Source organism: Lepidochelys kempii, unplaced genomic scaffold, assembly GCF_965140285.1.
Source record: "Lepidochelys kempii isolate rLepKem1 unplaced genomic scaffold, rLepKem1.hap1 scaffold_29, whole genome shotgun sequence".
Taxonomy (NCBI): Eukaryota; Metazoa; Chordata; order Testudines; family Cheloniidae; genus Lepidochelys; species Lepidochelys kempii.
The window spans coordinates 1,248,181-1,263,203 of NW_027621931.1; the positions used below are offsets into that span (position 1 = coordinate 1,248,181).

General features: G+C 51.8%; 1 protein-coding gene and 1 non-coding gene across 2 annotated transcripts in view; both read right to left on the reverse strand.

Annotated features, from left to right (window-relative positions):
• The window catches only part of LOC140904567 (uncharacterized), a 708,751-nt gene that overhangs the window by 155,447 nt on the left and 538,281 nt on the right, over positions 1–15,023 (reverse strand).
• TRNAT-UGU (transfer RNA threonine (anticodon UGU)) lies at positions 1,211–1,284 on the reverse strand. Its single transcript has one exon. It is a non-coding gene; the product is annotated as a tRNA-Thr (tRNA).

Here is a 15,023-nt window from a genome sequence, read left to right on the forward strand (position 1 = left end):
AAGTGTAAACTACTCTTGCGAAAGCTGGCGTCACCCCGACAGACCAGCCTCAATTTGGCATAAGAAAGGAGAAAGAGAATAAAGGAGTACAGAGGTATAAGTAGGGGACCTACAGCACCATGATTCTGGAGTGCTTTTCACTATCTATCTGCTGGTCAGATAAGTGACAGCCTCCCAAGGCTTCTGCAGCTAAGAGGGTCCCTACGCCTTGTCCCTTATTCGTCTTTCCGTGGAATTGAGTGACCGATCCTGGCTTGGCACCGCTGGAATCGAGAGATGCAAGGAGGGTAAGAAGCACCCACACCTGATCTCCTATCTTTAGTGTACACATATTTTGAAATAGAGCTCTATACTTTGTTTTCTTTCTTTGGGATTGTGGCTTCAGTTTTGTAACTTGTTTGTGTGTGTAACATCTCTACATTTAAATAAGTAGGCACTAGCAATTTTGTAACCACATGATTAGAATCTAGCTTAATAAATTTTGGTAACCATTTGTGCATAAGCCTGACTTGTTTTCTCTGGTTTACTGTAAAGCAGCCGACACAATTAAAGAACCTCAGCCGTTTTGGCTCTAAAGCCTGGCCATTAGGTGAGAGTACTAAGAGCCTAGCGTTGAGTTGTGCCGCCTCCACGGGGTAAACTCTTGGGGCATCTGTCAGTCAATCCTGGCTGCCCGCTGCGAAGGAGCTCTGAGCTCTAGCAGTTAAAGTCACGGGTGTGGAGATGCTCTTAGTGCTGCCATTGGGGCACCTGTCAGTCAGTATTGACTGCCCGCTGCGAAGGAGCTCTGAGCTCTAGCAGTTAAAGTCACGGGTGGTTAGGACCTTGGGGCATCCGTCAGCCTAGCCCGGGCTGCCCGCCGCGAAGGGACAGTGCGTCCTAGCGGTTAAAGTCATGGATGGTATAAACGGGCATAGCTGGCACCTCACCAAACATCCTTGGCCGTCGGCTAACACAGCCCCAATGAGCCACTTGGTGTGAGAGCTCAGACCTGCCCCTGTCCCAGAGGGAGGGGGTCATCTGCGAGGGGACTGCACCACTGACCTATCAGCTCTTAACACCCAAACTTTCAGTCACTCTATCATCAGTGCCTGTGCGTGTAATTTAAACAGCAAAACCAGCATCACTGGGCTAGACCAAAGGTCCACCTATCTCTGTATCTTGTCTTCTGACAGCAGCCAGTACCAGGTGCCCCAAAAGCCACTCAACAAGGCACCACTGGGAGTTGAACCCAGGATCTCCTGTTTACAAGACAGGTGCTTTAGCCAGCTAAGCCATGGTGCCCGTCTCTGGCTAACGTATGGTGTCTGCCCACACCTGACTCCCTGCCAACGCCCCCCACGGCCGGACAAGCGTTGCTTGTGTTGGATTCTGTAAAGCAGAGAAGCAGGTGAAGTTTTGCTCCCAAGGTGTGTGTGTGATTCTTTGGACAAGTCTGCGCTACAAAATTAAGTCAGTGTAACGACATTACTTTGCGGGGTAAAAAATTTAACCCCCCTGAGCAATGCCATTATGCCAACCTAATCCCAGTGTAGATAGCACTGGATTAAGAGGGGGACTTCTTCCCACCCACTCTGTCTCCTTGGCTGAGGCCTGCTGGTCCACCTTTCGCTCGCTCCTCTCCTCCCCCAAGGCCTCATTGCCGGCTGCTCGTGCCTCTCCGCCCCCTACCCCACGGTCTGCCTGCCACCCACACTTCTCTGCCCCCTCTCCTGAGACAGACTCTGCCCGCCACCCACACTTCTCTGAGCCCTCCCATGAGACCTGCCCAGCCTGCCACACACTCCTCTCTGTCCCCTCCCCTCACCTGCCCTGAGAACCGCTCACACCTCTCTGCCCCTCCCACGAGGCACCTGCCCGGAGGAAGTTGTGGCTCTTCAGTTTCAGTGCCTGAGCATCCTTGGCCCCAGTGGGAGCCAGGCTACGTCTACACGACAGAGTTATGCTGCTTTAGTTAAAGCGTTTTAATTAAGCCGCTGTTGCATGTCCACACTAGGCTGCTTGTGTCACCGGAGCGCATCCAGGCTAGCAGCTCTTGGATCCCCACAGAGAGCAGTGCATTGTGGGACGCTATCCCACTGTGCAACTGGCCGCAGGGTGCTTTGGGAAGGGTTTGCAATGCCTCGTGGGCAGCCACACGAGGCAGGTTTCTCTATCCCATTGTTCCATGGGCATCCGACTCGATTGCCAGCTACTTTTCAGCTGCCGTGGGCGTGGTGGGCAGAGAGTGTGTGTGTGTTGGGGACAGACAGTGTGTGTGTTCGGGGAGCGTGTGTGTTGTGGAAGAGTGAGTGTGTTGGCACGCTGTCCCTAAGTTCCGACAGCTGCTGGAAGCAACCAGTCCTGAGTCAGGCAGAGGGGGACACCCCAGTCCTGAGTCAAGGGGAGGGGGACACCCCAGTCCTGAGTCAGGGGGAGCAGGACAGCCCCGACATCAGCCCCCACTTCCCGCACTGGCTCAGCACAGCTCAGCAGTCTCGGTCACATACACACACTGCTGCCTGCCTGGCTGTGTGTCAGGGTGCAGGACGAGGGGGGTTTAGAGGGCCATGGGCCCAGCACTTTTTAGCAGCCCTAAGAACGGACGACGGACGGGGGAACAAGGTGGAGCCTTGGGGGAAGAGGCGTTCTGTGGGTGTGGCCTCGGAGGGAGGGGTGGCATCAGGGAGAAGGGGCGGTGTGAGATTGGGGCCTCAGGGAGAAGGGGCGGAGTGAGTGAGGGCTGGGGGGAAAGGGGTGTCATGGGGGCGTCACAGTTCGGACACCGGTGGCCCCCCCACTGTAAGGAATATTCCACCACCCCTGCTCTGGGTCCTAGGTGTGGTGAATTTGTCAGGTCTGTTGCCGGCACCCAGTGCCAGGAGGCTGAACAACAGCTTGAGTTGGTTCGTTACCCGGTGTGCTACACCCAATAATCACAACGGGGTGGAGAAGCAGAAAAGTTTATTTGCAGCTGCAAAAAGGTACAGGGAGAAGAAAATCTCAAATCCTGCACAACAGAGCAGGAAGTTACACAGGCTTTTATACATCCTTTTTCCCAGCATACTTATCCAATAGCAAGCTGCCCCAAGTATCCATATAGCCAGCCAATCCAGTTCCCAGCTAGTTCCCTGATTCTCTGTATCATTTGTTAAACGAAACATAAAGCTGCTTTATTCAGCATTGTTCTTCCATATCTCCCCTGTTTGGCCTTGCTTAGTTTCAGGCAGTCTGACTCTGCAACATACTGTTGCAGATTCTCAGCATAACTGCTGTGTGTGCCTCCAGGCCGGGGGGGCGGGCAAGGACACCTGGGCCTAGTGCAAGGGGGCTTCATAGACACTCATGGTCTTCCATCTCCTCGAGTTACCTAGTGGCCATGCCCCAGTGTCCCCAACAGGTCTGAGACAGGAGTTGCTTGTGAATGACAGTGACCCCTTTGCCAATTGGCACCAATAAGCTTTTGTCACACATTGCGACGGGGCAAGGCAAGACGGCTATAGTTAAGTAGTGCGGAACAGGTATTTTAGCCCCAGCCTAAACAAATCCTTGGTACTATGGTAACCAAATGGCAGTTGTTTCAGGTTAATCAAGACACCTGGGGCCAATTAAGATCCTTCTAGAAAGCAGTGGAGATAGCTAGGTTGATTGGAATACCTGAAGCCCATCAAGGCCTGGCTGGAACTCGTGAAAAGCCTCCCAGTTCGTCAGTGAGGCGCATGTGTCAGGATCTGTAGGAGGAAGCCGTGCTGTTGGAGGAACCAAGCAGTGCAAATCCATATCAGGTGCAAGGAAGGAGGCCCTGAGGTAACAGCGAAGGAGAGACTGAGTGGGGGCTACTGTGGGGAAGCGGCCCAGGGAATTGTACACGTCCTATTTCCCAAAAGTCAGCTACCATAGCTGCTACTATTAGGGTCCCTGGGCTGGAGCCCAGAGTAGAGGGTGGGCCCAGGCTCCCCCCTCCCCTCCCTGATTAATCATGGATACTGGGAAACAGAGATTGTGCATGGGAGGGTTGCTTCTCCTCACCTCCCTTGCTGGCTTATGATGGCTCAGTAAGCTGTGGCCCTTGCCTCTAGGGAGAGAGAAGGGCTATGTGGACGGTCACAGTGAGCCTCTGAGGCTAGCAAAATCCACCAGGAAACGTGGGACTCATAGAGACAAGGACAGAGCTTTGTCACAACATGCACTGAGCTATACCCTCACACCCTGATATAATAGAAAGACCAGCACAAAAAACAGAGAAAGGAACAATAAGATACTAAAATAACAACAGTTGGAACTCTCCATTTCTCTCAGTCTTAGGGTGGATGGGTACGAAGAGCTGTAGCTACAGTTGAGGAACCAGGCGATCGGACAGCTGGCCCAGCCCTCCATACTAGTACCTCTCTGACATATAGGGAAATGGGTCAAAATTGGAATTCATGTCATGACTCACTTCCCATAGGGGATCGGTCTGTCTCAGGCTCTGTCTATACTTCAAACACTGGAAGTATTCTTCTGACAACCTAACACTGTCTACGCTGGGGCTGAGGTCACATTAACTACTTCTCTCAGTGGAGTGGACTTTTCACACCCCTGAGAGAGGTGGCTACGTTAACATCGCTTTTCAGCATAGACCAGACTTTAGATGGCTTCTTGACCTAAAAGGTAATGGACTTCAGCCTTTTCCTTGGTGGTTGAGGACTGCAACTTTCCTACCTGCTGAACACATCCTATGACAGATGACTTTCCTTTGCAAATTAGAGAAGTGGGGAAGTCAGTGACCCTTACAGTCTAAGTGTAAGAACTTGTAAAAACTTCTACAAATTGTCTCTTCGAATAATTTTGCTTTCACTAGAAATAGACTTTGAAAGTAAGCAAAATAAGTTCTATTTGAAACACAAAAATTTAAAATCTATACTGGGCCAATATTCACTTATACACTCTCACACACATTCTTCCACCCCAACCATTGGAGTGAGGTTTTCTACCAGAACTCCTTACACTACAGGGGGTAAATTAAAGCAAATTAACTTTTCAAGATCAGCTGTCACTTCCTGTATGACTAACAAAACAAAAAAAACAAGACACTTTGTTTTACAAAGTGATTCAGATTATCACACAATTAGTCTCCTACTCTTTAACCAATAAATTCATTTTAATTGGAAACAATAACATATTCAAAGAGCTCAAATTCTTATCATATGAGTTCATTTTCTTTTAATCCCCGTTGCCAACAACTGAACCTTGGCTCTAGTTCTGGTTTGTCCCAACATAGGTCCCAACCAATTCTCTGAGTTCACATATCGCTGGTTCTTCTAAAAGGCATTTATCGGTATAACTATATTGCTCAGGGCTGTGAAAAATCCAGAGTTGAGCAATGTAGTTACACAGCCCTAACGCCCTGTGTAGATAGCGCTACGTCAGCAGGACATATAGCTTGAGGGGGCTGGACTAATGAAGTCCGACGGCAGAGATCTCTCCCATTGGCTTAGAGCATCTGTAATAGCATGCTACACCAGTGCAGCTACATGGGGGCAGCTGTGCCAACATCAGCTTTATTGTGAAGCCGGAGCAACAGACACAAAACCAGAGAATCAGGACTCAACATGCGAGTATCTGGAAGTCTGAAACTGGAACCGGACACGTTCGTTGCCTCATTGGTACCATCATTTCCACAGCCTGAAAGTCCTTGTTTCTGTGAAAATAGAATGAATTATATTGAAATTATAATTCATTAAAGAAATGCTACTTGAAGGGTACTTGAAGCCATCTGGCCTGACCCTGTCACAACCCCTATGTTCACTCTTCTAGAAAACTATGATCAATTATTTACATAGTATGGCTTGTTTGAGGTATCATTTGAAAATGCATAATCTACAGAATATTATCCTCCTGTTAAAATATGTGTAGCAACACTATGTAAAATTATGAGATTTTACTGTATCCTATTAGTGAAAAAGTTACAATTCTGTGGAACACCCTCAGACCAGTTCCTCAGAGACAGCAAGGCAAGCAGCTGGTCAAATTGCCATTCTCCAGGAGGGGGAAGGTGTGAAGAAGACATTTACATTCCTTCACAGGGACCACTTGAAGCTCATAGCTACAACAGACAGCCGGTCACCATGACTCAGCTGAGAACTGAAGTTGTTTGTCGTACAAAGGACTGAATTATAAAAAGAGGGGAGGAAAATGCTTGAGACTCTCTCTCTCCCCCTTTTCCTCTGCTCATGACAGCTCCTGAAGAAACTGAACTTGGCAGCAGGGGCGAATTAGGGGGACTTCTGGCTGAAAGGACAGCCAGCCTGCCTCAGGATATAGTGAGAGAAACATTTGCTTTGTATCCGTTTTAGCTTGTTAACTTAGATGTTAGTTTGGGTTTTATCTTGCATTTCTTTTGTAAACAATTCTGGCTTTTATACCTCATTACCTGTAGTCAATTAATATGGTTTTTTTGCCGGTAGTTAGCCATCTCATTTTATTGTTTCATCTAACCAGTGTGTTGGGATTAAAGTGTGTTGGAAAATCCATTTGGGATAACAAGGCTGGCACGTGTCATTTTCCACTGATGAAATGACAGACTTCATATGACCTTGCGTCGTTCAGTAGTGTGCTGGACAGTGAAAGATGCACAAAAGTCCAAGACCAGAGAATTTTCTGGGGTTCTCCTGTGGTGCACTGTAATTCGTGAGTCGCTGACTAACAGCGCTCAATACTGTGTAGCTGGCAGCGAGTTACATGCTGGAGACTGGGTGTTAACTGCCCAGGAGTGGCTGTTCTCACAGTAAAGCAGTGTAAAAGCCACCCCAGCTTGGGCAACTGAGGGGAAACAGCTGTTCAACCAGTCAAGATTGCACTGTGGTTAATGTCACAGACACTCAATTTCAAAGCATCTCCTAAAACACAGAGAAAGTAAATCCATGTCCCAGAAGTTGAAGACTCCAGACAGAGGACAAGTCTCCCTGGAACTGCTTCTTGCAGAGAGAGAGAGGTCCAGACACAATGAGAGAGTCCTGGGGAAGCTGGGAACACTAAGAATGGGCTGGTGGGGTTCAGTGGAGAAAGGGAACAGGAAGGGCAGGGATATCACTGAATGCAGGATCTCAGCAGTCCTAGATGTCAGGATAGCACCTAGTGCAGCCCATTGGAAAACATAATCCCAACTATACATATAAAATGATGGGGTCTACATTAGCTGTTTCCACTCAAGAGAGGGATCTTGGAGTCATTGTTGATAGTTCTCTGAAAACATCCACTCAGGGTGCAGAGGCAGTCAAAAAGCAAACAGGGTGTTGGGAATCATTAAGAAAGGGATAGATAATAAGACAGTACATAACTTGCCTCTATATAAATCCATGGTACGCCCACATCTTGAATATTGTGTGCAGATGTGGTCGGCCCATCTCAAAAAAGATACATTGCAATTGGAAAAGGTTCAGAAAAGGGCAAAAAAACCCGGACTAGGAGTATGAAACAGCTTCTGTATGAGGAGAGATATGTAAGACTGGGATTTTTCAGCTTGGAAAAGAGACAAGAGGGCATATGAGAGAGGTCTATAAAAGCATGTCTGCTGTGGAGAAATTAAAGAAGGAAGTGTTATTTACTCCTTCTCAGAACACAAGGACTAGGAGTCAACCAATCAAATTAAAAGGCAGAGGTTTATAAGAAACAAAAGGAAGTATTTCTTCACACAAGGCACAGTCAACCTGGGGAACTCCTTGCCAGAGGACGTTGTGAAGGCCAAGATTATAATAGGGATACAAAAAAAACAAACAAACACCATGAGAAATCTATTGAGGACAAGTCCGTGAATGGTTATTAGCCAGGATAGGCAGGGATGGTGTCCCTAACTTCTGTTTGTCATAAGCTGTGAATGGGTGACAGGAGATGAATCACTTCATGATTCCCTGTTCTGTTCATTCCCTCTGGGACACCCGGCGCTGGTCACTGTCGGAAGACAGGACACTGGGCTAGATGGACCTTTGGTCTGTCCCAGTGTGGCCGTTCTTAAATACCAGGGAACCTAGTGAGTCCAGTGCAATGGGAGGGAGTAGGAAAATCCCTGGCTGTGGAGAACACTGGGAAATTAGAAACTATCATTCACAAGCAACAGACTCTAAATAGTCTAGAAAAGCAGAATGTGAAAAATAAGAATTGGGGTCATGTGACTTCAGGAATGAGGGACTCAAAAAACCAAGTCTGCAGAGAAGGTAGATTGTGATTAGTGCACATGGGTATGGGGGGAGCAACTCTCCAGGTCTCAAGGATTTTCACCAGCAACCGAGGCCATTGTCCCATGCACGGGGCAATCCGGAGCAGTGAGGAGTTGTGTCATCTGTAATCCTGGCTGAGTTCCAATGTTCTGCTGCTGGAGCTCCCTTGTCTGGATTCCCCCAGCCAGCATTCAAGGTCTGTGTGATCAGTAACCCTGGACCAGCCGCTCTGACCCCAGCAGCCTGCTTCTTACACCCCAAGCACATTCTGGTCTGGGTGGAGAAGGCTCAGTGTTTGAGAGAAGGCCAGGGGTAGGAAGCTTCTGCTCGCTATGCTGGACCTAACCCCCCGTTTTACTTGTGCAAACAGGAGATATTTGACACTGTGCGATTCTGCTCCTGTGCTCTCTTCCCACAGCGTTCAGCAGCAGGGGAGGGTCTCTGGTCGTGTGTGTGTCACTGGCATGCTGGGGTGATGCTGGAACAGGACAGAGCAGAGGTGGCATTGTGGGGGTGGCGTGAACCTCATCTCTTCAGTTCCCCTTCCAAGAACCGAGGGGACAGGAACCCTTACCCAGCGAGGTCACAGTCTCATAGGTCTCCTGCATGACATCTCTGGAGAGGGCTCTCTGAGCGGGGTCCAGCAGAGCCCCCTCTTCCCTGGTGAAATACACAGCCACCTCCTCGAAGGTCACCGGCCCCTGAAAGAGCCAGAGCCCCACACTCAGGACCTGCTGCCCCACTCACAGCCCCACTATTCACGGGGGAGAGGAGCCAATCCAACGGAAACTCTGGGTGGACCGCAGCCAACAGAGTCCCACACCCACCCCACTCAGACCACCCAGGAAACACCAGGGTGAGGGGGCGAAGAGACACCCCTCCTCTCTCCCAGCAGATCCATCACACACCGACTAGCCACAGATTGATACCGGAGATGCTGCCCCGAGCAGAGTCTAGGGAGAGATCTCTTGTAGGAAGCCCAACACCCTCCTCCTTGTGAGGAGCTGGATATGAGGCAGGAGAATCTCCCCTAAGCCTGACTGGTGGCTTCCCCCTTCATATTTAAAGGCACCCACTGGTTAGTTGGGTCAGGCTCCAGCACTAGGAGTCTGGTCCTTTTTCCCAGCCCCATCTACGTGCGTTATTTTCTGTTCACCAAATTGGAGCATTTCCACCTCCGAACCTCATGGGTCTGTTCCAAGAATCTAGGCCACTTATTAAACAACTCCCAGCAGGTCTGCCACCCCCTGGTCTCCTCCCTTTCTCAACCCTGTGCATTTCCTGTCCCCGCTCCAACCTCCAAACCAGACGGTGCAAACCTTCCCCTCTCCCGTGTATTTGCTGTCCCTCTCCCTCCTGCAGGAACAGATCAGAACCCCCCCAATAATCCCTACCTGAGCTGGCTCCCCTGCAGCTATGTCGCTCCCCTGTCCCATGGGAGGACGGGATGAACCGGAACGAAACGTGAGCGTCGTTCTGCAGCCTGATCGGGCGAGAAGGGCCGTTGTGGAGGTTTGGGAACGGGCATTAGTTCATTTCACATCACGCTTCCCCAGGCTCTTTCCTTGCAGAGCGAGATCCGAGATTCTGCCGTGCTGAGAAAATGCTAAAAGAAAAGGAGTACTTCTGGGACCTTAGAGACTAACCAATTTATTTGAGCATGAGCTTTCGTGATCTACAGCTCACTTCATCGGATGCATACCGTGGAAACTGCAGCAGACTTTATATACACACAGAGAATATGAAACAATACCTCCTCCCACCCCACTGTCCTGCTGGTAATAGCTTATCTAAAGTGATCATCAAGTTGGGCCATTTCCAGCACAAATCCAGGTTTTCTCACCCTCCGCCTCCAACACAAATTCACTCTCCTGCTGGTGATAGCCCATCCAAAGTGACAACTCTCTACTCAATCTCTGGATTACAGCAGAGACCTGGCCCCTCCTGCCAGGCTAAGCCCACAGACACACTTTTAACCTCTTTTCTCTCTCCCGCATCCCAAAACAAAGTCTCTGAATGCAATCCTAGAAAAAAGCAGAACCAAAGGAGTCCCTTTCGAGGATTCCCTCTGACACTGACCCCACGGCAGCCACACCCCAGCAGGAGGGACATGGAGTCAGGAACTGGGTTTTCCTCTCTCTGATCCTCGTCTTGTCCACAGGAAAGTGATTCTCCCCACAGTGCAGTAATACATCTGTCTGGGCAGATGAGAGAGCTGGAAATCTCTTTCAAAACTCTTTTATCCCACGGACCCTGTCAGTCTCTCTATCTCCTTTTCCCTGTGCCCTCTCCATGCCTGTCTGCTAGGAAACTCTCATTCCTGGGTTGTTTGCTCCCCCATGGCTGGATTTGCTCCTGCAAATGGCAGGAGAAATGGGGTGGGGGGCTGTTTGTGTAGAGTCATTTTATAGGCCTTCACTGCCTGCCTGGGATTTCCCCATTGCCTGCCTACGACCCCCACCTGCCCTCCACCAGGATCTGCCAGCCCATTTGCCTGGGACCCCCTCCTCCTCCCAGCAGGACCCCCTGACGCTTTACAGGAGGACCCCTCACTCTGCACCAGGGACCGCCCCACCACAGCTCTGTGCACTGGGCATGGCAATGGTCCCAAGAGCCAGCTGGGCAATCCCAGACAGAGCCCCTGGCACAGCACCAGGCAGCGTCTAATCCCCTGCCCCACCTGCCCAAGAGACCCCCACCCCCACTGGTCTGCAGCCAACAGGCCCCCAGCCATACCCACCTCCAGGACCCATAGCCTTAGGGCTGGGCACATCAGAACTACACCCCGAAACCCCAAACCCTCCAGAACCCACCTACCTGACTAGGGCCCCCCCTGCCCAGCCACCCAGAGGCCTCCCCCTACCACAATGCCCCTTCAGCTCCCGCTGCAATCTCCCCACACAGACACCTGCCCCCCCCAGCAACAGTGTTCCCTCACAGTGTCTGGTAAGTGGATAGGAAGTTATCACCGCCCCCTGCTGGCCAGTCACACAGGCAGAGGGAGCCCGGGGGGACGCCTCTTTCACAGGAGAAGGGAAGCCATGGAGGGCCAAAATAAGTAAGACATTTCCATACTCTGTCACTAGCAAATAATGGCCACCGTGGATCCACCCCAGAGTTGGCTACAGCTTTGCACTGCGGGAAGCCCCCCCTCACGGAGACCCTTTGTCATGGGGTTTGGGATACTTCTGGACCACGCTGCACTCAGAGGAACCTCCTCATCCCGTGCCAGCTGGAGAAAAGAAAAGGGTCCAGCCAACTCTCCTGTTACCAACTGGGAACACCCATCCCCCAAACAGGGGGAGGCCCCTGGCTTTGATGGGTATTGAATCTATGGCTAGTCTCTTTTATCAGCAAACATTTTTAACAGAGAGAAAGGAGGGAACAAATGATTCTCAAAGGAGAGGGAAAGATGATCATTGTTGCAGGGGGGTTAATTTCCCAACCAGGATGGAGAAGGACTCAGGGCAACAGGTTCCCCCCAAAGAAGGACAAGTTGCTAGGATTTAGAGACATGGGGAACAGCCCCAAACCCAAGAGGATTTTTAATTGACATTTGATGATGACATCGTAAGAGGGAAACCTGAGATTTGAGATCAGTGTTCAGAAATGAAAGAGAAAGGGTGGAAATCTGAGGGATTTTGGATCCATTTATGCAAATTATAGAGAGGAAAGTGGAAAATGAGAGGGATTTTATCGCAGTTGTTGATAGGAGGTAAAAGGTGAGTGTATTTCCCACCACTATTTGGTCAATGAATAGAGCGGAAATGGGCAACATTGGCAAACGTTTGAGATCCATATTCAGGAATCTGAGAAAAGGTGTAAATCTGAGATTTTCGTCGTAATTTATAATTACAGAGACAGGGAAAGCTCTCAGGGGCATATTCAATTAGAAGTAGACAACTAGAGTAAAAGTGGGGCAAACTTTTTTTATCAATCTTTGAGACGTACAGAGAAAACGTGTCACAAACTACGCAACTGAGAACATGGGATAAACGCCAACACCGGGGGGGGGGGATTTTATGTGGCTATTAAATAACGAGCTGGAAAAGGGGGACCGTTTGTCATATAAAATCCAGCCTGTCCAATACATAAACAGAAAGTGATGTTCCCCTCCCCGGCCCCCGTTCACCTGGGCAGCAGGGAGCCCTCTGAGGGGCTGACTGAAGGGGGCGGGGGGGGGGGGAGCTGGAGGGCTCCCTGGGGGAGGGGAGGGGGCGGTAGTGGGGGATGGGCAGGTGGGGGCAGGGGGCAACGGTGCGGAGTTGGGGGCATCAAGTGGGACTGGGAAGCCGGGATCGGGGGCAGCCCACGGGGGACACGTCCCCTCCCTTCCCCACCCCGGCAGAGACCCGGCGTCTCCTCCCACCCCCACGCCGGGGCAGCCAGGTTGGGGGATGGCTCCGGGCTCCAACTTCCCACCGACACCGGGACAAATCGCTGCGGATAAAACGGGGGGAAGGAAATCCCGCCCCCCCCCACGGGAGGGGAGTTTCAATGGACATGTGAGGAGGAGGGAGAGACGGGGGGGGGGATCAGGGGAGACCTGAGAGCGGATCAATGGGGGGTGGGGGGAGTTTACAACCAGGTGGGAGCTACCGAGAGGGAAAAGGGGAAAACTGGGGGGCATTTGTGCCCGTGGGGGGGGGGAAGGGGATCCAATTAACTCCCCCGCCGCCCCCCACTTCCCCCCCGGGAATTTCCTGGCTGCACAGAGACAGTTCAACCCTCACCCCCCGCAACTCCGGCTTCTCCCCCCAACACCCCCCAAGGGACCCCGCCCGCCGGGCCACAGTCTCTGCCCCCCCCAATCCCAGCCGTGCCAGGGGCAGAGAGTCACTTTCCTGCCCCCCCCACCAGCGCTCCCCCCCCCGCGGGGTCTCCCACTCACCGGGTCGGGGGCGGGCAGAGCCGGGGCTGGTCCCAGCTGGAGAAAGCCCCCCCCGGCCGGGCACGGGGGGTTAATGACGGGCCCCCCAGCACAGACCCCGGAGCGGAGCCGCAGCTGCTCCTCCGAGAGACCCGACACGAGGCAGCGCCTGGGGGCGGGGCTTAGAGCAGACCGGGGGCGGGGCAGCGCCAGGGGGCGGGGCATGGAGCAGACAGGGGCGGGGCAGCGTCTGGGGGCGGGGCCTGGAGCAGACCAGGCGCTGCCTCGTGTCGGATCTGTAGGAGGAGCAGCTGCGGCTCCCCTCCGGGGTCTGTGCGGGGTGGGGCCCGTCATTAACCCCCCCGTGCTCCGGTGAGTGGGAGACCCCGGTGCGGGAGCGCTGGGCGGGGGGGGCAGAAAAGTGACTCTCTGCCCCCTACCTGCCCATCCCCCACTGCCGCCCCCTGCCCGCCCCCAGGGAGCCCTCCAGCTCCTCCCCCGCCCCCTCCAGTCAGCCCCTCAGAGGGCTCCCTGCTGCCCAGGTGAACGGGGGCCGTGGGGGGGGACCATCACTTTCTGCTTCTGTATTGGACAGGCTGGATTTTATATCACAAACGGTCCCCCCTTTTCCAGCTCGTTCTTTAATAGCCACATAAAATCCCCCCCGGTCTTGGCGTTTATCCCATGTTCTCAGTTGCGTAGTTTGTGACACGTTTTCTCTGTACGTCTCAAAGATTCCTCAAAAATACCCTCAACGTTTGCCCCACTTTTACTCTAGTTGTCTACTTCTAATTGAATATGCCCCTGAGAGCTTTCCCTGTCTCTGTAATTATAAATTACGACGAAAATCTCAGATTTACACCTTTCCTCAGATTCCTGAATATGGATCTCAAACGTTTGCCAATGTTGCCCATTTCCGCTCTATTCATTGACCAAATAGTGGTGGGAAATACACTCACCTTTTACCTCCTATCAACAACTGCGATAAAATCCCTCTCATTTTCCACTTTCCTCTCTATAATTTGCATAAATGGATCCAAAATCCCTCAGATTTCCACCCTTTCTCTTTCATTTCTGAACACTGATCTCAAATCTCAGGTTTCCCTCTTACGATGTCATGATCAAATGTCAATTAAAAATCCTCTTGGGTTAGGGGCTGTTCCCCATGTCTCTAAATCCTAGCAACTTGTCCTTCTTTGGGGGGAACCTGTTGCCCTGAGTCCTTCTCCATCCTGGTTGGGAAATTAACCCCCCTGCAACAATGATCATCTTTCCCTCTCCTTTGAGAATCATTTGTTCCCTCCTTTCTCTCTGTTAAAAATGTTTACTGAAAAAAGAGACTAGCCATATATTCAATACCCATCAAAGCCAGGGGCCTCCCCCTGTTTGGGGGATGGGTGTTCCCAGTTGGTAACAGGAGAGTTGGCTGGACCCTTTTCTTTTCTCCAGCTGGCACGGGATGAGGAGGTCCCTCTGAGTGCAGCGTGGGTCCAGAAGTATCCCAAACCCCATGACAAAGGGTCTCCGTGAGGGGGGGCTTCCCGCAGTGCAAAGCTGTAGCCAACTCTGGGGTGGATCCACGGTGGCCATTATTTGCTAGTGACAGAGTATGGAAATGTCTTACTTATTTTAGCCCTCCATGGCTTCCCTTCTCCTGTGAAAGAGGCGTCCCCCCGGGCTCCCTCTGCCTGTGTGACTGGCCAGCAGGGGGTGGTGATAACTTTCTATCCACTTACCAAACACTGTGAGGGAACACTGTTGATGGGGGGGGGCAGGTGTCTGTGTGGGGAGATTGCAGCGGGAGCTGAAGGGGCATTGTGGTAGGGGGAGGCCTCTGGGTGGCTGGGCAGGGGGGGCCCTAGTCAGATTGGTGGATTCTGGAGGGTTTGGGGTTTCGGGGAGTAGTTCTGATGTGCCCAGCCCTAAGGCTATGGGTCCTGGAGGTGGGTATGGCTGGGGGCCTGTTGGCTGGAGACCAG